At 48.8% G+C, this 22,613-nt stretch overlaps 2 long non-coding RNA genes across 2 annotated transcripts; one reads left to right on the forward strand and one right to left on the reverse strand.

Moving 5' to 3' along the window:
* Window positions 1–2,040: 2,040 nt before the first annotated feature.
* LOC123611157 lies at window positions 2,041–17,191 on the reverse strand. The gene is made up of 2 exons (XR_006718474.1): window positions 17,086–17,191; window positions 2,041–2,186 (listed from the first exon to the last, which is right to left on the reverse strand). It is a non-coding gene; the product is annotated as an uncharacterized LOC123611157 (long non-coding RNA).
* LOC123611158 lies at window positions 2,089–17,178 on the forward strand. Its single transcript, XR_006718475.1, has 2 exons — window positions 2,089–2,190; window positions 17,090–17,178. It is a non-coding gene; the product is annotated as an uncharacterized LOC123611158 (long non-coding RNA).
* Window positions 17,192–22,613: the final 5,422 nt, after the last annotated feature.

Genomic DNA, 22,613 nt, shown 5'->3' on the forward strand with positions numbered 1-22,613 from the left:
CCCACTGGGAGCACCCAGAGCTAGAAGGGGAATACCACCCAGACTGTGGGTGGGCAGGCAGTAAATGTTCCGGGCTGCAAAAATCCACCTCTCCAATTCCAAGAGACAGCATTGAACTCTAGTGGAACAGGACTAGAATCTGAATTCCAGGTGCTGAGGAGATAGGACACGGTGGTAGAGTCCTAGATCTATTAGGAAGCATTTGATTACAAGCAACAGAAAATCTAACAATGGTTTAGTCAAATAAGGGGTTGTTTCTCCCAGAAAACAGGAAATTCGAGGTAGGTGGTTGATGGTATTAATTAGCCACTTAAATAGTACTATCAAGGATCCAATTTCTTTTTTTTTTTTTTTTTAATTTTTTTTTTTTTTTCAACGTTTATTTATTTTTGGGACAGAGAGAGACAGAGCAGGAACAGGGGAGGGGCAGAGAGAGAGGGAGACACAGAATCGGAAACAGGCTCCAGGCTCTGAGCTATCAGCTCAGAGCCCGACGCGGGGCTCGAACTCCCGGACCGCGAGATCGTGACCTGGCTGAAGTCGGACGCTTAACCGACTGCGCCACCCAGGCGCCCCAAGGATCCAATTTCTTTCTGTCTTGCCTTTCTGCCACCCTCACTATGTTGGCTTTTTGTCCTCATGCTTGTCTACCCTTATGATATTAATGTGGCTGCTGTAGCTCCACACATTACATCTGCATTCAAGGAAAGAAGGAGAGATGGTACCAATGGCATTTCCTCCCATAATCAGGAAATCAGAAACCTTTAGCTTCCCAGTTGAAAGATTTGATAAGCAGGTTGAAAATGTAGAAGAAAGGAAGGAAGGAAGGCAGGGAGGGAGGGAGGAAGGAAAGTAAGAAGCAAGGAAGGAGAAAGGAAGGGAGAGACCTGGGGGAAGAAAAGAAGGAAGAAAGGAAGGAAGGAATTCTTCTCACCCCTTACATCTTTTTGGACAGAATGGAGCCATGTTGTCACTTGTAGCTGAAAAAGAAGCTGGGAAGCAGATTATCTGGCTTTTACCTTCTATGGTGAGAGAAGAGCAAGTAAGAAGGAGATTGAGAAAAGCTATTGGGTTTACCACCAACAGAATCTGCCATACAATTCTCCATCTTGGCCATGTCATGGCATTCAAGGGATAAATCACACAAGTCTGTCCCAGTCCACACACCTTTACACATGCTGTTTCCTGGAATTGGGACCCCCCATCCCATTTCTATACCTCTCATATTTGCCTAACAAAGCCCTCAGTGTATTCTGGAACTATACTTTTAGAAGCAATTTGGCAACATGTTTCAAGGGCCATAAAAGTGTTCATAAATTTTGACCCAGTATTTCCACTTCTGAGAATTTATTTGTTCCAAGGAAATAACCCAAGGGGTGGGGGGAACTACATGCTCCAGGCTGTTCATTGCAACTTTAGAAGTAAGAAACAACCTAAAGATCCACCAATAGGGGAATGGGTAGTTAAATCATATAGTACACCCATGGCATATTGCACAGCCATTAAAAGTGATCGTTATAAATTTCACTTAGTAATATAAAAAAGGACTATGATATAATGTTACATTAAAAAACAAAACAGGGGCGCCTGGGTGGCGCAGTCGGTTAAGCGTCCGACTTCAGCCAGGTCACGATCTCGCGGTCCGTGAGTTCGAGCCCCACGTCGGGCTCTGTGCTGGCAGCTCAGAGCCTGGAGCCTGCTTCCGATTCTGTGTCTTCCTCTCTCTGACCCTCCCCCGTTCATGCTCTATCTCTCTCTGTCCCAAAAATAAATAAACGTTGAAAAAAAAATTTTAAAAAACAAAACATATAGGAGCGCCCCTCCCCCCCACCCCCCCCCCCCACCCCCCGGCTCAGTTGGAAAAGCATGTGACTCTTGATCTCAGGGTCATGAGTTCAAGCCCCACGTTTGGTGTAGAGATTACTTAAAAAATAGATTTTTTAAAAAACCTTAAAAAAATACATACAACCAAATACATTATTCAAACTGTATACTTGTCTTAGACAGCCCAGGCTGCCATAACAAAATATCATAGACTGGTTGGCTTGAACAATTGAAATTTATTTCTCACAGTTCTGGAGACTAGAAGTCCAAGAGGTCAAGTTGCTGGCAGGGTCCAGGCAGGGTGAAAGCTCTCTTTGGGTTTCAGATGGCTGTCTCCTCACTGTGTACTCACAAGGCCTTTCCTAGGTGTGTGCAGAGAGAGAGAGAGAGAGAGAGAGGGAGAGAGAGTTCTGGTGTCTCTTCTCCTCCTTATAAGGGCACTAATCCCACCATGTGGCAACACTCTCATGACCTCATCTTATCTCCCAAAGGCTCCATCTCCAAATAGCACAACATTTGGGGGTTGGGCTTCAACATAAGAATTTTGGTAGCATACAATTCAGTCCATAGCAATACTTACACTTACGTCTGCCTTGTGGACAAAGACTTGAAGGGAATTCACAAAAGTCATTGACTTAGGGTGATGGGATTATGGGTAGTGTTTTTTTCTCTCTGTCATTCAAAACTTCTGTAATGGTCTTATGTAGGTTTTTTTTAAAGTTTATTCATTTTTGAGAGAGAGCACACGCACAAGTGGGGGAGGTGCAGAGAGGGAGAGGGAGAGAATCCCAAATAGGCTCTGCACTGTCAGCACGGAGCCCAATGTGAGACCCGAACTCACAAACTGTGAGATCACGACCTGAGCTAGACACTTAACCAACTGAGACACCCAGACGCCCATGGTGTTATGTAGTTTTTAATATAATGCATGTATTGTGGGGTAGGATAAAAAATGATCCATTTTTTTGATGTGGCCTCAGCTCACATGCCGCCTTCTCTAGAAAGCCTTCCTGGCTTTTCCCCAAAACACCTTTGCTGAAGTTATTTTACTGGACCACGTGCTCTTCTGGAGCAAGGGCCATGAGTAATTCCCCTTTGTTCCTGACTACGATAGACCAAATGGCATAGGCTGAGAATTCAGACAAGGAGCCCAGTGTTAGGAGTTGGAGAAGGGTGGGTGATGTGTGCAGTCAGGAACCAGGCATGGGATTTGAGCAAGAGGAACACCAGCAGGTTCAACCTTGAACACGAGGGACACAAACTGCTGGGCACTGAATAAATCCAGTCTTTCTAGTAATTTTAAACTTAGTACTAGTAGGAGTAGTAGGAGTAGTAATACATATATACATACTCATTGTAAAAAAAAATTAAAATATTTCAGATAAAGCCCACCTTGCTCTTATACAATCCTACCTCCTTCCCCAAGGATTGTCTGTTTGGTATGCACCCTTCCAGAATATTCTTACTTATGCACATAGTTTCAAAGCAAGTGCCTGTGTTTACATAACCGGAGCCAGATTGTTCTGTGACTTGCTTCTCTCTCATTATGAGACCTTTTCACTTCAGCATGCAGAGGTCTGCTTCATCTGTTTGAACATCAGAAAACCATCACTAACGTGGATATTTAGAAATGGATCTAGCTCTTTCTCTATTAATGAGCATTTGGGCTGTTTCTGATTGTTCACATTTCTGCCACTGCCATCCTGGCCCCTGTGACCGGGCGGGTGTCTTCATGCTCCTGGAGCATCTCTCCAGGCAGAGGTGTGGGATCGCTGTGGTGAAGAGTCTGGACACTGTGCATTTTCACAGGCGCTGCCAGACCACGCTCTATAAACACCCTGACAACTTCCATTCTTACCAACAGCGGAAGAGGTGTTTGTTGCCCTTAAATTGTTGCCAATGGTAGCTATTGAGAATCTTTTTAAAATTGTGCAGATCTGATGGGTGAAAAATGTTAACTCAGTATTGGTTGACTTGCATGTCTTTGATGACTAGAGTGGCTGAGCCTTTTAGACACTTAATTGGCCATCTGCAGTTCCTCCGAGGGGAGCTGTCTGTTACCGACCATCGCTCATTTTTTCTAGGGTGGTTTATCTCTTAATTTGTGGGAATTCATTACATATCCTAAATATGAATCCTTCCATTTTTTCTGTCTTGCAGATGCCTCCTTCCAGTGTGTCACTTGTCTTTTAACAGTATTTATGGTGTCTTTTGTCATTCAGCAGTTTCAGATTGGGACATAATCAATGTTAGCAGTCTTTTCCTTTATGGTTTCTGTGTTTTATGTCTTGCTAAAGAAAGCCTTTCCTACCCCAAGGTTATAAGCAAATTCTCCTATATTTTCTTTTAATAGTTTTATAGCTTTGTTTTTTCACTCTGAGCTCTCTAATCCATCTGGAATTTATTTAGTGAGTAGTATAAAGCAGGAAGCAACTTTCTGCTTTTTCACAAGGATAGCCAATTGTCTCCACAGAATTTATTGAAGAGCGCATCATTTCCCTACCATTTTTATTTTTTTAATGTTTATTTCTTTATTTTGAGGGAGAGAGAGAGAGAGAGAAAGTGAGCATGAGCAGGGGAGGGGTAGAGAGGGAGAGAGAGAATCCTAAGCAGACTCTGGCTGTCAGCGTGGAGCCCAACACAGGACTCAATCCCACCAACCGTGAGATCATGACCTGAGCTGAAGTCAAGAGGTGGGCGCTCACTGACTGAGCCACTCCCTACTGATTTTCAGTGCTACTTTACCACACCGGATTCCTCTTTATACAAGAGCCCTTCCTACACTCTGTTCTGTGACCTTGATCCTCATGTCTTGTCCCATGTCAGCACACCACCATTTTAATTCGCACAACTTGGTGGTGTTTTATTATCTATAGGGCATGTCGCCTTGTTATCCTTCTTTGTCAAGTATTTCTTGGCTATTCCAACTGTTATTCTTGTTCCACATTAGTTTTAGAATTGGCTTGTTAAATTTCACACACACACTCACAGGGACAAATCCTGTTGTGATTTTGATTGGCATTATGTTGCATTTATAGAATTATTTGGGAATTATTTGGGCAGAAGTGATATCTTGGGCAGAACAGTATCACATGTTCTCACTCACAGGCTCTGTCTACTTACGGCTGCTTTTCTGTCTCAGGCCTGATTCTAAGCCAACTCCACTGCTTCCTAGCTCTGTGATCTTGGGGGTGCTCAGCCTCTGAGTCCTGGATGAGGCAGGAGTACTACCTCCTGTCCCAGAGCTGATGGAGGACTGACTGAGAGAAAGTGTGTGAAAATACTGGATCTTGAGCATTTTATTTAAGTTGACCAACCCAGGACAGTGAGTTCTTTGGGTGGGTGTGTGTTTGTTTGTTTGTTTGAAGTGGGCTTTACACCCAGCATGGAGCCCGATGCGGGGCCTGAACTCACAACTCTGAGATCAAGAGGAGAGCTGAGAGCTGAGATCAAGAGTCAGAAGCATAACTGACTGAGCCACCCAGGTCCCCCAACAGGGAGTTCTTTGAACAGTCCTAAGAGGAAGAGGAGAACACAATGTTTTCATTTCATTAGATTCAGGGGGTTTACAGGGTGGAAGGTCGGCATGGAGAGACAGTCAAAGAATGAACATGTTGAACAAGCACTGTGTGAGGTACTTTACATATATTACCTCATTTGTCCTCAAAACAAGCTGGTGAGGTAGGTACTATCATCTTCTTTTTATAGCTGAGAAAACGAAGACTCAGACAGTGACCTGTCTGGACTGAGTCAAGGTTCTACTAAGCTGCAACCTCTGTCCTGTCCTGTCCTTCCTGGCCTTAAAGCCAGTGCTGCTAGAGGGTCTGCTGAAATCTAATGAGCATGGGATAGACTTAGCCCCAAGACACACACGTGAGCATTCAGCACTTAGCACCGTGCCTAGCACATATTAGGAGCTTGTTGAATTAGATTGGGGCAAAGTCCAAATGTTATAATGTGAATGCTACAGATAGTCCAGTAACTGCTAGACAGAAGAAGAAAAGGATCTGTGGACTGGGGAAATCAGGGAAGGCTTCCAGGTAGAGGTGAGATTGGAACTTGGCCCTGAGATATATAGAGGATACAGACAAACATAAAACAAAACAAAAACAAAAAAACAAAAAAAAAAAAAAACCCCAGAGCATTCCAGAATCAGAGCTAGTGTGGCCAATCAGAGCTAATCGAAACCCACTGGCTGGATAGGCAGTGTGAACAGAGAAAGGCATTTGTCGATGACTAAAGGCTTGGTTAGGCTGGGTGGTGTCTCCAGGCTGGAGCAAAGCTGGGAGGCCAGAGGTCATGGACTTGGTATCTTCTAGATGCATCTAGTTCCCCACAGTGTCCTAAGGTGAAGCTTCACTCTCCACAGGCAGCCCTCACGACCCGTTGCCATGGCACCAAAACACACAGACCAGTGTGGGAAGCCAGCTGGGAGGGGCAGGAAGGGGCTGCTTTCCCCATGCACAGCTCCTGCCCCACACTGCATGCTGACCCCATCTCTTCACTCTGACTTTGACCCCCTACTCCATGCATCACTGGGTATACATTTGGGCATCTGGGAATGAGCTGTGTTTCCTTAGGGGGATGCCTCCGCCTCTCTGAACTCAGGATATATAGTTTCCAGGTAGGCACAAATTCTCCTGATCACAGCATGGTCCATTTTGCTGTCACTCAAAACTGCCTCACGGCATAGCCACCATTAACACCTTCACACACTCTGAGAGGAAAAGAGAAATAACCCAGTACATGCCAGGTGCTTTATATACACACTGCCAGGTTGAGTTTAGGGGTTTAAAAAACCAAAGCACATCAGTTCAGGTCCTCTAAGAAGCCAGACCCTGAGGTGGGATTAGATATACATGAGCTTTATTTGTGGAAACATCTGTAAAAAGAAAAAGAGAATCGAGCCAGAGAAGCACAGAACTGTCAAACCATGACATGGGTCCGACCTCTGTGAGGGACAGAGGGAAGGAAGGACTGTCAGATGAGCAAAGTCTCAGATTAAATCATGATTCTAAGGAGGATTCGGCCAAGCCAAGAGAAGTCCCTGAGCTAAAGTCGTCCCCAGAGGAGGCCTGCATCTCTCAGGAATGGGCCTGTCTTAGTGCCCCTGCTGTGCTCAGTGCTCAGTGAAGGGGGAGCAGCCCATGAGAAGTGTGGCCACAGCACCAATGCACAGCACCCGGGCTCCTGGGTCAACTAAACCCCCCGCAGCTGAAGATCCGAGTGGCGCATTTTCATGACTGCCACCCAAAGCAATGTGGCACTACCACTTTCTAGATTCTGACATGACTTAAGCCCAAGAGAGGCTAGACGTCAAGGCAGAAAGAGGAGCTTGGGCAGACCTCACCGTAAGGCTCCTGCACTTACTAGCTGCATGATCACAATCCGGTTTCTCACTCATCTGACTCAACTTTTCTACAAAATAGGGTAACAACAACCTTTTTCGTGGGTTGCTAAGAAGATAATCGAGGGCCTAAAACCCTCTCTTCCCCAGCTCCACTGGAGGAAAACTAGATGCAACTGACTGAATGAGAACCTAGGTCAGAGGCCCAGAGAGGGAAGCTCCTTCCTTTTTCTGAAGGGAGGGTCAAGAGGTCAAAAGACTGAGAAACAAGGATAGAAAGGAAAGCCTCCCTGAGGCCCAGTCAAGGTAGACAGAGAGGCGGTACGGTCATTTGCCAGGAAAAGTACAAATTCTCCTGCACCGTCTGGATACTAAGTGCTTCCTAATCTCATAAAAATGTACAGGTTCTGGGGCGCCTGGGTGGCGCAGTCGGTTAAGCGTCCGACTTCAGCCAGGTCACGATCTCGCGGTCCGTGAGTTCGAGCCCCGCGTCAGGCTCTGGGCTGATGGCTCAGAGCCTGGAGCCTGTTTCCGATTCTGTGTCTCCCTCTCTCTCTGCCCCTCCCCTGTTCATGCTCTGTCTCTCTCTGTCCCAAAAATAAATAAACGTTGGAAAAAAAAAATTAAAAAAAAAAAAAAAGTACACGTTCTGCAATTACCTCAAAATAATAAGTTTATTCACAACATGTATTAGTTAAGAATGTCTTCAGCTGCAAATATCAGAAAAGCCAACTAATTGTGTCTCCCCCCCCCCCCCAATAAATTGTGTCTTAAGCAAGCAGGTCATTTAATTACCTCACATAACAACAAGTTGGAAGGTAGGGGGGGTCTGGGGTTTGTTTAGTTCCTCCATAATGCCATGATGCGGGATCCATGTCTCTGTGCTTCTCTTGACCTTTGTCTCATGGTCACAAGATGGGTGTCACAGCTCCAAATATCACACCCTCATAAAATAGTGTCCCAAACAGGAGGAGAAGGAAAGGTGTACAAGGGGCCATTTCTTCTTCTCTCGTTTCTTCTTTTCAAGCAGACAAACTTTTCCAGAAGCCCCCTAAAGACTAGTCCTTTGTGTCTCATTGGTCAGAAGTAGACCACTCCTCAACCAGTCACTGGCAGAGGTATCTCTGGGCACATGGCTCCTTGAACAAGACCAAGGTCTGTTAGCAAAGACTGCAGGGTTATTCCCTCTTGAGGAGGCAACAAGAGCATCTTCCACAGGAAGAATTTCTAGAAACAGAATGAATCTTTCTATCCTTCTGAGCATAGCTGAGGGGTTGCACAATTATATAAACACATATAGTGTAATGGGAACAACGATAAATAATGTACATGACACAGGAGTCAGGCTAAGAAAGGAATCCATTCAATCAATGCAGGGCGGGGGTTCAGGGGTGACTAGAATAGTGGACACAAGTCCATTACAGTGGAGCTGACAGACTCTTTGTCCTGGGGGTAGGAACAGGTCAGAGAAACCCTCACAGAATCTAAGTCTGAACAGAGCACTGCCAAATGAGTAGGAGTTCCCTAGGCAAACTGAGTTGGAGATGAGCAGACGCAACCCATGAAAAGCTATGTGTGTGCAGGTGAACAAACGGTTCAGTATTCCTAAAGGTTAAAGTTGAAGAACGGGCAATGTGTAAGATGAGGCCAGATCACGCAGGGTCCGGGAATGTGGATCATGAGGAATGTAGCCACTGAATAGCTTTAAGCAGGAGATTGACTGAAATAAACATCCTCTTGTAAATGATTAGGACATGACAACATGAAGGGATCTCAAAAACATTTTGCTAAGCAAAGAATGCAAACCATATAATTTCATTTACAGGAAGTCTATAGAAGAGTCAACATTCACCTCTGATAAAGCAATCAGTGGAGTGATGGGCCACAGGACAGGGGCTGACTGAGAAGGATCACAAGGAACTTGAAGGGATGATAGAATTTTTCTGTATCTTTATCGTAGTGGTTACACAGATGTAATGTATTCATTAAAATTTGTCAAACTGTATGCTTAAAATATGTGCATTTTATTGTATGTAAATTATACCTCAACGTTAAAAAAAAGTATTGGTGGGGTGCCTGGGGGGCTCAGTCGGTTAAGGGTCTGACTGTTTCGGCTCAGGTCATGATCCCACTGCTAGTGAGTTCAAGCCCCGCATCAGGCTCTATGCTGACAGTGAGGACCCTGCTTGGATCCTCTGTCTCCCCTTCTCTCTGCCCTTCCCCTGCACATGTGCCTGCGCACGCTCTCTCTCCCTCTCAAAAATAAATAAACACCTTAATTAACTGATTGATCGATTAAAAGTATTGGTGAAAAGTATCCCAGTGGGTGGATTCTAGGAGGATCTGGGGGTGGGGAGCCCCTGTGAAGGCTGTGGGCACAGTCTAGGAGGAAGACCCCAGGGCCTGCACTGAGGCAGGGAGTGGGAGCAGAGGAGGGGCAGGGCTGAGGGGAGGAACGAGGCTGTTCGAGGCACTGGATTTGAGAGGGGCGCAGGAGGGAACGAGAAGACTTCCCTTCTTGTTATTCCGGCTTCTCGCTAGGAAGAAGAGCATTAGTCACTGAGACAGACTCCAAGGGAGTAAGGAGGAGTGAGCCCAGATGTGGAAACACTTGAGCTAGTGATGGGGATGTCTTCGAGACATGGCTATGTGTGGATTTAAATTTCAGGGAAGGCGATGGGCCGGAGAGAGTTTGGTTCTCAAACGTATGGAACGTGGTCATCCGAAAGGACCAAACTGCATGGGAAGAGGTGGGAAGAGGCAGGAGGGAGAGAGCCCTGGGGAGTTCCAACATCTAAGTACTAGTCAGAAGAAAAGGTTCTAGTTCAGGAAACTGTGAAGGACAAGTAAAACACAAGAAAAGGGCTGAGGTAGCAGATGTCATCACAGGGGCCAGAGGGAGGAAGGTCAAGGAGGAGAGAGTGGTCAGTTGTATTAAATGCCTCAGAAATGTCCAATGGACTCAGAGAGATGTATGGATAAATCTGAGACCCACACACATGGGTATAAGAGGCAGTGTTCAGACTCATTTCCTGACTCTTGAACCAGGGCTTCCTATAGCCTTTGAATCACTGGGCTCCAAAGGAACAAGGAAAATACATGAAAATTAGGGCACCTGGCTGGCTCAGTCAGTGGAGCATGGGACTCTTGAGCTCAGGGTTATGGGCTTGAGTCCCACGTTGGGTGTGGAGATTATTAAAAATAAAATGAATGAAAGGAAGGAAGGAAGGAAGGAAGGAAGGAAGGAAGGAAGGAAGGAAGGAAGGGGGAGGGAGGAAGAAAGAAAAGAAAAGGAAATGCAGGAGAATCTACAAAGGCCCCTCCTCATTTTTTTTCAGTCAGCACCGCCCATGGAGCCTCCATGTCTAAATTGTGGCTCCCTAGAGCAGTGGAGTACCATGTAGCAGTTTTAAATAAGAAGGGGGACCCGTATGTACTTCTGAAAGACACCCACATGGCTGACTACATGTTTTGTTAAAGGAAATTATGCATCTGGGAGGATGAACAACAACATGTCACCAAGGTTAATTCCAAATGGTGGGATCACATTTGATTTTTGAAACTGCTTTTAAATGTTTGCTAATCTGTATTTTCCATTTTTTTTTAACATAAAAAAATTTAATCTAGAGTGTAGAGGGTGTTTAGCTGGATCCTGGGGGAGAAGAGAACAGCCCCGTCTTGGCAGTGGGATGTTCAAAAAGGGGTTCATGGGTTCCCACTGTCATAACCACTATGAAAGGCAAGGGATGAGGTCCCAAGCTCCTCTCAGGGATGCAGGGACACTGGTCAGCCAGGCTGAGTGCAGAAAGTCATCACTGGGGAGGCAAGTCTGAAGACCACAGCAGAGGCCTCGGAGCGCTGGGCCCCCTGCAAGATCCACCCAGACGGTGGGACCTGGGAAGACTACGGGCCCTCACAGAGTACAAAGGCTCCGCCTGCCCCACATGGCCCATCCCAGACATCCCTCTCTGCCTCTGCATATCCTGTTCCACCTGGAATGCCCTTCTGTATCCCCATTCTTGGCAAACATCTTGCTAATTCCAAAGACCCCGCTCTAGTATGGCGCACAGCATACCGTGCACACGCCAGTGTCTTCATGCCTCACGACAGCCACTTCTATGTAGTTTCAGGTCTGTGTACCATACTAGCTGGTGTGCCCCCCGGGTCGTCCTCACCCCGACTCTCAGGAAGACCCATCTACCCTGTGAACCCGCAGCTGTCAGGGCCCCAGACAAAAATAGAAATTCTAGAGGGAATGAGGGAGTCTGAGAATGAACAAATGGGTCCTTGCACAGGGAAAACCCTCCATGTTAACCAAACACTCCTGGTAAGCGTCCACACCCAAACTCGGGCACCAGCCACCCGATCCAGGTGCTAGTCCCCTCCCCCTGTGGTTACCCCAGTATGTGTCCTGGGGAGCAGGTGCCAACTAGGTATGACACACACACTGAAGCTGCTGGAGAACAGAAGGGCATAGGAGAAAGGTGACCACTGCCTGAAAGAAAGGGAGGAAAAACAGGAACTCAGGCAAGATGCAGAAATTGGCCCTTTCTAAAAGCTTTCCACACCAAGCTTTGGGAGCCAAGATGAAAAGCACAAATACTGAGTTTAAGAACCAAAGGCACTCTCTAAGGAGAATTGGACATTTCCACATAAGGCAACAAAATTAGGAGAAGAGAATGAAACTCTCCTGATGCATAAACCAGCTAAAGGAGGCCCGGAGATTACTTGCTAGTTATGCAGCAAGCTTCCCAGAGAGCTAAAATGAAAATGGCCGTGCCAAAGAAAGTGGAAATCAGGCCAGGTTACGAAGGAGGGGCACATATAAAAAAAAAATAACAAAAGCCTACACAGATAAAATCAGAAGAGTCGTTCAGAGAAAGAAATGAGATACAACTTGCACAAGGCGGCAAAAGAATGAGAAAAACATTTTCTAACTATAACAGGCCAACGAAAGGGGATAAGGAGATTGCTGGCTCCTTTTGAGTGGGGAGAGAAAGCCTATAAGCAATGACACTAAAAAAGCAGAGGCTTTTATTTTTTTTCTTAGCCTAAAAAGGTCAGCTGTGATCTGAAAACTGAAAGAGGCACCGCATGGGATCATGAGAAGGCAGGAAGCCAAGAGGGAAAGAACTTGTGTATTCACATCCACAGGCCCTGATGACTTACATGCTTAGGTACTTAAGGAATTGGCCCAAGGTGGAGTCAGCTCACTAGCTCTCGCTCTGAGGGGATTTATGGAGAACTGGTGAGGAGCCTGGAGACCGAGGGAGACCCAGGCAGCCTGTCCTTGCCTCTTTTTAAACGTGGGGGAAAGCAGATGTCTCTGGAAGTGCGTGGCCCATCAGCCGAGCTGCTATAATAGAAAACTACTGGGACACGTCGTCAAAAAATCAATCTGCAAACACTAGGTCACAAGGAATTAGGTAATAACCAGCACTGCTTTCCAAAGAACACATTCTGTCAGAGTAATCCAATTTCCTTCCAGGACAGAGTGATGGGCCTGGTAAATCAGGAACGGCAAGAGACACATCATCGTCCTTAACTTAAAGAACACGGCATTTAATTTCATCTTCTATGAGAAACCTCAAAAGAAAACCTGGGGAAATGGGGTCAACAGTTGGGCTTTCTGGGTTTGGACAAATGACAAGAGGTTGAAGGGTTAACCCAAATAGCAGTTCTTTTATATTGTATGTAGTGTAGACGGATTAAAACGGGCAGAGGTAGAGGTGGGCGGTAGCAGGCATTGGAAGTATTAGGGGAGGTGAGGGGTGGCCATCAGGGGCGGTGATCATGGTGGAGTTGGTCCCGGTGTTCCCGGAAGTGGTGAGGTGACGGTGGAGGAGTCGAAGGTGATGATGCTGGTGGAGGTGGAAGTATGGTCATGGTAGGGGTGGTCGTGGTAATGGATGTAGTGATTGAGTGGGGCCATGGAGATGGAGGTCATGGTTGAAACAGAGATGGAAATGCTAATAGCAGTGGGGGTGGAGGTGGTTGTTATAATGGAGATATTGATAGTGGAGGGGATAGAGGTGACGGTGGTTGTGGTGTTGACAAAGGTGACAGTGGTGGTGGTCATGGAAATAGCAACCAAACCTAGACCAGACGTAGTAAATCTGAGTTTCACAGCCATGCTGTTTTTAGCCTTTAATTGACACCCACAATAGGCTGTTCTTTCCACATCTTTGCTGAAAGAAGCTGGCACAAGACCCTAGGCCATTCTGGGTTCAGCCCCACTCTGACCACCTCACTATTACCCCATTAGTCCTGGGGCAACGAGCCCCCTCTGCCCAGATAGGATGGGTGACCACAGACCCTAAGAGGCTGATGTGAGGGGAGGATTTCCTCCAGCCCAAAGAGGTGGGCACAGCCTGAGATTCCCTGCCCTCTCCCCCTGCAAGGAGAGGAAAGACTTCTAAGGCCAAGTGGAGGCAGGCTGCCCGTGCCCAAGAGCCCCCCCCCCCCCACCCCCCTGCCCAGGAAACTGTGCAAGCTAGGGTCTGGGCAGGACTTTTGCGGGTTCTGACTTTCACACCTTTTTTGAATCTGAGTTCGATTACTGTAGGCCAACGACTAGGGGTTGGGAACAGTGGGCTAAAGACCTCCCTCCACTTTGGTTTCTGCCAGGATGTGGCTGTTCTGTTGACTGGAAATAAAATTTAAAAAACCTCAGGTCTGTGGGGCAGTGTGCCTCTGGAGTCCCGGGGGCTGCAAGAGAGGTGGGTTGCTGGAGTCGGCATAGGCTTCGTGGCATGTATGGTGCGAGAGGGGGTTGCCAGCAGGGGCTGGACTCCCTGAAAACATTCTCGAGGCTGCAAACTCGGCTCCAGATTGAAAAAAAAAAAATTCTTGCCTACCTCCTTGCTGTCTGTAGGACCCTAACTGGCTGTGTGACCTTGGGAAGGCCCTTGAGCCAATTTGGGATTCATGATGTTCTCTTATATATAAGAGAACTAGCAAGTTGGATGAGATAATCCTTATATTTTCAACTATAGGTCTAGTACCCTAAATGTACTTCACACCTCAGCTCTGTCCCCAAGCCCACCCTGCCCAACCCTCTCAAGGCCCAGCTCAAAGCCACTGCCACTTTTCTTTTTTTTTTTTTTTTTTTTAAATTTTTTTTTTTTTCAACGTTTATTTATTTTTGGGACAGAGACAGAGCATGAACGGGGGAGGGGCAGAGAGAGAGGGAGACACAGAATCGGAAGCAGGCTCCAGGCTCTGAGCCATCAGCCCAGAGCCTGATGCGGGGCTCGAACTCCCGGACCGCGAGATCGTGACCTGGCTGAAGTCGGACGCTTAACCGACTGCGCCACCCAGGCGCCCCACTTTTCTTTTTTTAAAGTAAGCTCTCTACTCAAGGTGGGGCTTGAACTCACGACCCCAAGATCAAGAGGCACAGACTCTACTGACCGAACTAGCCAGGTGCCCCTCCAAGTCACTTCTGTCACAAAGCCCACCTGTACCCAGCAGGCACAAGTGACCAACCTCTTCCTCTGTTACACCCTGTAGGTTTTTCCTACCCTCTGTCTTGAACTGTCAGACAGGAGGGTGCCAGGCTCAGTGCCTTCACCAGCTTGTCTGGACCTCATAGGCTTAAACCTCCTTCATCTCCTGTCCCTCTCAGCACCAGCACGCGTCTGACACACAGGATACTACAAGCATAAAGGGCAAGTGGATTTTCCACCTGAAGAAACTGAGACCCCAAGTGACCACATGAGTGAGACTAGAACCCAGATCTGTCCCCAGCACATTGGCAGACATGATGCCATAGCAAAGAGCTCATGCCACAGTGGTCCTTGCACGGAGTCTCCCAAACTTGCAAATGAACAGACCTCTTAAAAGGGAAGGTAATTCTCATAGATCCCATCTGCAAGCTCCCAGCAGCTCCCAGCAGCTCCCAGGCCCATTGTTGGTGCACACCAACTGAAGGAACTAAAATCCTAGTCCATGAAAATGTTTAACTTCAGAGCCCTGTCCTTATAATTGCTAAAATATTTTAATACCAGTGGAATCCAAATTTTAAAAGTATTCAGAGAACTTATTCTGAGGATAGATACCCTAGTTTGTGACACACTGTCCTAGCTAACAAACTAATTCCCAGAAAGGTGTGAATGACATATACCCTCTTCACTGTTGCTAGGTCCCAGGGTACTTTGCATTTTACATGTACCTTTGGGTCATGTGGCCCAGTAAGGTGAAAAGGCAGTCTTTGGGTCACCCAGAATGGTAGGAGGTTCTCGGAACCCTTTAAAAGCTCTGTCTAGGACAGCAGTTTATGCTAATATGCAGGTTGGTCATGTATATGCAGTGGGGGTGTAGAAGGGGAAAGGGGAAGGGGAGAGTTTCCAGGTTCTGGTTATAGGAAAAGTATGGCATGCTCAGATTCCCCTTCCAAACTGCCACTCCGTGTCCCAGTCAGCCCTGCTGATGAGGGAGTGCCTTTCCCAGCACTGCATGTGGCTCCCTGCCCACACGTACCCCACAACCACACACACACACACACACACACACACACACACACACACACACACATTCTCCCTCCAAGCTGCACTCACATGTGCTCTCACCTCTACAGAGATGAGGCAAAGCCTCTAATCCCCAGAGAGGACCAGGTGTCTGTCTAGGAAATGTGCTTTGTTCTGAGACTTGCCATGTAACCTTGGGCAAGTACCCTCTCTGACCCTCCATTTCTCCATCTATGATGAGAGATTCAGATTGGATGGTTTCAGAGATCCTTCCAGCCCTGGCTGTTCTGTGGTCGTGTGATTTCTCCTCTCCTTACATTGTGAAAGGCCCTGGGGTGATGTGGAAGGGGCAGGAGCTTTTGATTCATATGGATCTGTGTGTAAATTCTAGCTCAAATTCTTTTTAGCTGCGTGATCTTAACCAACGTATTCAGCTTCTCTGAACTTCACCTTCTCATCTTTAAATTAAGGGTAACACTTACTATTACATACGCTACTTGTAAGCATCAGAGACAAAAACAGTATGCCTGGTCTGCTCTCAATTAATGGTGGTTATTATTATATTAGCTAATGAAGGCCATAAAAAGTCATATGTGGTGGTTGGAAGCATGGACTCTGAAGCCCTGTGGCCTGAGTTCCAATCCCACCTAGACACTTTAAAAAAAAATTTTTTTTTTTTTAATGTTTATTTTTGACAGAGAGAGAGACAGAGCATGAATAGGGGAGGGGCTAAAAGAGAGGGAGACACAGAATCCGAAGGAGGCTCCAAGCTCTGAGCTGTCAGCACAGAGCCGGATGCGGGGCTCAAACTCACAGGCCGCGAGATCATGACCTGAGCTAAAGTCGGAAGCTTAACTGACTGAGCCACCCAAGTGCCCCCCACCTAGCCACTTTTAGGCTATGTGACCTTGGATAAGCAACTTAACACTATGTTTCCATGTCCTCATCTGTACAGTGGGGATCATAATTATACCTATCTCATAGAATTGTTGCAAGTATAAAATTATTTGATAAACTGAAACACTTAGAGCAATGTCATACAATAAGCACTCAAAAAAAAAATATCAGCTATGGTATTATGAACAGGCTGGGGACAGAAGTCCATATGGATCTGGGGAGGATACCGCCAGCACTTTATATCTACTCCCTCCCCACCTTTGTTGAGTCTGGAGTCCCATTCCTTTCCCATCATTCACCTCCCCAGCCTGAGGCTCTCCCAGCTTTCATTTCACACCCACAACCCAGTGACCCTCATCTTCCCTGTGCCCTCCCTGGAACCTGCCGTCCTCTGCCCCACGTGGCCTGTTAGCCTTCACCAGTGGGTATCTATCTGGCTGCTGGCCATGAGCCCCTAGATACCCAGACCTCGCCCAGAGCTCTGGGGGTCCTGATCAACCCAGAGCATAGGAATGTGCACAGAGAAAGCAATTCTGCTGCTTCCCTTACCTAGATCCTGAGAGCATTCATTCACTGGCATTAAGTTCTTCCTCAGGGCTGCCCTAAATTTGCTACTCATTCTTAAGCTCATCTTCGGGTCTTCACAAACGATGCTTTCTTCTGCTTATGGGCCTGTGGCTGAGCTGTAGAGACTCAGGAAAATAGAGATGAAAACAAAAGTGAAAAACTCTTTTTGTCCCACTAGATTGGCAAATCTGTATATATTCTATGATACCCAGTGGCAGGAATGTGAAAGAATGAGCACCCTCATATTTGGATGGAGGGAGTATGAATTGATATAGCCTCTTTGGAGGCAAGTTTAGTACTAACTGTAAGAATTTAAAACAAGCATATTCTTGGGGCACCTGGGTGGCTCAGTCAGTTAAGCGTCCGACTTCGGCTCAGGTCATGATCTTGCAGTTTGTGAGTTTGAGCCCCGCGTCGGGCTGTGTGCTGACAACTCAGAGCCTGGAGCCTCCTTCGGATTCTGTGTCTCCGTCTCTCTCTGCCCCTCCCCCACTTGTGCTCTGTCTATCAAAAATATATAAAATGTAAAAAAAATAAAATTAAAATGAGCATATTCTTGACCCAATGATGCCACTTCTAGGAACTTATCCTATAGAGCTGACCAAATGCAGGATTAAAGGAGAACAGCATTACAGTGTGTGGATCCAGGAAGAGAACATAATTGGGGCTAGTTCTGCAATCTACTAATGGTACTTATGTCGATAACTGTTCCCAAATCACCGGTCTCTGAATAATAAAGCTATAGAAATACTTCTGTTTGCACAAAGATATTCTTACGAGGATAGATGTGCACTGTAGAACTGTTGTGACTGCAAAACTTTGGAGTCAATATAAATGTCCAGAGGGAGGGCACTAGATAAATAATAAGTGGAATATCTATATAAAGGAATACTATACAACTTTAAAAAATTATACAGACATATATATATGTACATATATATATGCATGGAAATATTAGGAGAAAAAATAACACGTTGCAGGACAACATATATGGTTTGATCTCATTTAGGGAAAGAAAAAAAACAAAAACAAAAATCCCCACCCTTTCCCCCTCCTCTCAGCTGGGTGGAGGCTTCCTGCTAAGTTCGGGCTGGCTCAGGACAGGCTGCCCTGGGTCAAAAGCCCAGCCTCTTCCTTCCAGCCAAATGGGTCAGTGCCCCAGGATGGCCACACCTGGGGAAGGAAGCACTGCTGAGGCCCCAGGGTCAGGTCTCTTGCCCCATGGAGCACAATGGAAGCAGCCTCCATTCTAAAGCAGACAGACCTGGGTTCAAATCATGTTCATCAATCACCAGCTGAGTGACCTTAGGCAAGTTTCCTCACCACTCTGAGCCTACATTTCCCCATTTATAAACTGGGATGCTAACACCTGCTGCACTCTGTAATGGGAATTAAATGAGGCAATGTATAGACGGGTGCAAGACCATCTCAGTAAATGCTGGCCCTCTCCCATCCCCACAAAAGCTTCTTTTACACTGCTTTCAAATTCCTGCAACCCAGCCTCAGCTGTGACCCTGCTCATCAGCACTTCCATCACCCCCACCCTACTCCTGATCCGGTCTCCATAATGGACTCTTCCCAGGTCCACTTACTCCTCACTCAGTGACAACACTGAGGCCTCCTCCAACAATGAGTTGAATAAGACCAATGAAGACTTCCCTCAGGGTTGAAATATCCTCTCCTACCCTCCCCCAAATGTGTCTCCTGTTCTTCCAACATGTGCCCTAGCTCTCAACCCTCACCGGCCTTCAGGACATGACCCCATCAGTCATCTCCCCTTTCACACGGCCATCCCTCCCTGCCACCCCAACCTTATGATTAAGCTCAGGTGGGTGCCACCATAAAACACCCATTTCTCTACCCTGCTCCCCACCCCATCTCCCTGTCTTCTTTAACCACAGTGTCACCTCCTTCTGCCCTCCTGCCATCTATTCGGGGACTTTTGTTCAGCCTCCCTCCCCTGGCCCGCCTCATTTTCACCTCTGGGCAACGGTGGAGACCGCCATAGACCCCTGGAAATGTGCTCCTGGCTTTTGCGACTCCGATGCTCTGCACCGGCCAGGATTCTTCCTTCTGCCACACACTCACCCCTCCTGCAACCCATCTGCCCTCTATCCTCCGGGAGCAACCTGACCGCCAGATTTCCTCTCTTCGCTGAATGATTGAGCTTGGGAAAAAAACGTGACCCGAGTTGCCGGTTTTTCAGAGAAAACTGAAGTCCCCAAGTAACTTCCCCAAAGCCACACAGCGGGTGAGCAGTAGAGCCGGGTAGTCTTTAATCGTGGAATCAAGTGCTTCCGGAAGTTTCTGGCTCTCCGGAACTTCTTCCCTTCAATTCTACACACTTTCTCGGCCCTAGAAAAGTTCAGCCAGGTGCATATTAGCATAAAAACGTCCCTAATTAGTCTCCATTTCCGCCCGGGTGGGTCAACCCAGCCTCTGGCCCGGCACCCCTTCCCAACCTCCCCGGTGCCCAGGAATCTCCGAGCACCTGCCCGGAGAGTGGGCGGGCGGCGAGCGCTGAGGCCCGGCCCCAGCAGCACACTGGGCTGGCCTGGCCCCGGATGCCCACCTCCAGCCCCTCGCCCCCCCGCTGCCAGGAGCACGCGGCGCGCACCGCCTGAGCGTGGGAGGGGTTGGATTGACCTTGGCAAGCAGCAGCGAAGCCCTCAAAGGCCCCGGCCCCTCGCGGCCGCTCCGGCGCCGGGGCTCCAGTTTCTGCTGCCACCATCTCTGTTTCTCGTCCAGCCAGGGCCCGGGGGAGGGGAGCTGGGAGGAGCCCGGCCAGACCCCCGGCAGCAGCTCTCGGCTGCCGGAGACGAGATCTGATGAGAATGTCTTCCTGCAAATTAAGCATTCTCGGGACTCTCCATCCGGTGCCGGCAGCAAGCCCGGCGCGCGGGGAGCCAGGCTTGGGGGGCGGCGGAGGGGGCCGGCGCGGGCGCAGCAGCGGCCAGGGCGCAGCACCCCACCCTCTGTCCCCGCCCCCTCCCGCCTGCCCCCGGGGTCCGAGCGTGGAGCCCACCTACCACAGCTCCCTGAAAGAGGGCAGCTGTGCCTCTCTCCTCTGCCCCGCTCGGGCCACCGAAGGTGTTCAAGCACCCTGTCTCTCTTGTACCCTTTACCCGAGGAGAGAAACCCTCCTGGGTTCCGGTCCTGGCTCCAACCCCAAGCTAGCCGTGGTACTCGGACAGTTGCTTCTCCCTTTCCCCAGGAGTAAATCAGGGGCAAGAGCACCCTTTGCCTTCCGCTCTGGTGAGGATTCATGATCCCGCATGCGAAGGACCCGCCACAGTGCCCAGTACAGAGTGAGCCTAGGGTCCTACCGGCTTCGAGCCCTGGAGCTCTGGGACCTCCTCCCACCTCCATTGTTTGCACGTTAGCTATCTGCGTTTTTCTGTGCAAGGGAAGCTATGTAGAAGAGTCTGCAAGGAGTGTGAGAATTTCAGGTGTATTTGGAAAAATAAGAGGTAGAATTTTGGAACACACTGCCATCCTAGAAAAATACTAGACTCCGAGATTTTCTCCAGGAAAACAAAAAGCGATAATGAAAGATCTTCACCTTTCTTTGGCTGTGAACCTATGGGCGATAAATCTCATTGTTGTTTAATAACTTACTTTTATCCCCCATTTTACAGAGAGGGAACTGATTCCTCAAGATTACACAAGTGTTTAAACAACGGAGTTCCCAGTTGAACACAGCTCCTCTCATTCCAAGTCCTGTGCTCTTTGCTATTCCATGTCTTTGGGCATGACTATTTTGTACTATTTATAGTTTCCGTACTTATCACTTTTTTCCTTAGTATTGGCGAATTAAAAAAAAAAAAAGACTCCAACCTGTTTTAACTGTGCTAAAAGGAAGACAAAAAGCAAAGTGGGTGTCTATACTTGCATCTGGGTTCAAAATACGTGACAGGGTGTTGGGGTGGGGTCCGGTGAGCAGAGTGGCAGGGAAGTGGAGATCCCAGGAGCCAGAGTGGCAGGGCATCTAGAGAAGCCGCTGGGGATTCCCTCTGGCTCTATGAAGAGTTGGTGCCTCAAACCCAGCTCTCCCACTCTTCCCACACTGGGGATCCAGGTCAGTCGCAAGTGCCCAGCCCCAGGCCAGCACAGCCCTGCAGTGGGAAGGATGCTTGGCCCAGAGGTGGCTCAGCACTCCCCTGCTCCCCCTTGGGGATATCTGCCCGGCAGCCAGGGCGGGATGCACCTCTGGGAGGACAGACAGAGAGGCATTCAGGGGTTTAGACGGGGAGAGACAAAGGTGGGGAGGAAGCAATGGAATGAGAGGGAGAGACAGGAACCCAGAGGAGGAACAAGGAAGCTATTCAGAGTTAAGAGAGGGGAGGCCGCCGGGGAGAGAAAAGATGGAGAAAGAGGGGAGAAAAGAGAGACAGACAAGCAAAGGGGTGGTGGGCAGAGGGGGAGAGTGAAGGAGTAACAAAGATGGGCAGAAAGGAGACAAAAGAGAGGAGAGAAAAGGAGAAGCAGAGGAGACAGGGAGAGGCGACAAAAAGAGGAGAGGAGAAAGGAAGGAGGCAGGAGGGGAGGGAAGGAGAGGGAGAGGAGACGCTGGCGGGCGGGGGACGGTGAGGCCGCGGGAAGCGCTGGGAGAAGGAGAGGGAGACAGTGAGCTCGACGCGTAGGGCTGCGGGGCCGGTGGGTGGGACCGAGTGCTAAGCCTTTTCTTTCTCTTTTTGGGGTGGGCGGCGAATCTCCGCCGAGATAACCCAGCCAAGCCCCCTGCCCCGCGCCCCAGCGAGGGGCCGCAGCTGTATAAATACCGGGGGTGGGGGAGCGAGGCTGCTGCCCAGGGGTCAGCGACACCGGAGAAGGCTTTGCTGTCATTAGCTAATTGAGCCCCAGATGTTAAGAAAAGGTTACGTCCTCCTCCGGAGAGTTTTTCTTTTTAAACACTTTACACAGACTCCCCGGCCAAAATGGCCGGGAGGGCCGGCCACCCCCACCCCGGCCTCCCCTGGCCCCGCCCCCCAGGGCCCCTGGCCCCCACCCCGACCCCCCCATCCGGCTCCCCGAAGCCGCCAGCCGCGGCTGCTGCCCCTGTAATCCAAGTGGCCTGCCCGGAGGCGCGGCGGGGACCACCGGCGGTGGAGCCAGCCCCCAGCCCGGGCCGCGCCGACTGGGAGGTCAGCCCGGAGGGAGGGCGGCTGGGAGCGGGGGACCCCGGGGAGCGGGGCTCTCAGGCTCTTAATCCCCCTGAAGGTTGCAGATCAAAGACGCTGGTACCGAGGCAAAGGCGGTGCGGGTGGGGGCGGGGGCTGGCTCGGGCCGCAGCCTTCCCCCTGCTCTGCGGGCTGGGGCTCCCTGGCCCAGGACCCCAGGCTGCCAGCTCAGCGGAGGGGGGAGGCTCCGGCTGCCTGCTGCCGGTTGAGGACCGCAGGCCTGAGGGAAAGTTGCCCAAGCGCCCCCACAAGGCCTTCATGGAACTTGCCCCTCCCCTGGGGCTGAGGAAGGGTGTTTGTCCAGACCACTCCCAGGGAACAAAACCGTAG

The sequence above is a fragment of the Leopardus geoffroyi genome, chromosome C2 (genome assembly GCF_018350155.1).
Source record: "Leopardus geoffroyi isolate Oge1 chromosome C2, O.geoffroyi_Oge1_pat1.0, whole genome shotgun sequence".
NCBI classification, from domain to species: Eukaryota; Metazoa; Chordata; class Mammalia; order Carnivora; family Felidae; genus Leopardus; species Leopardus geoffroyi.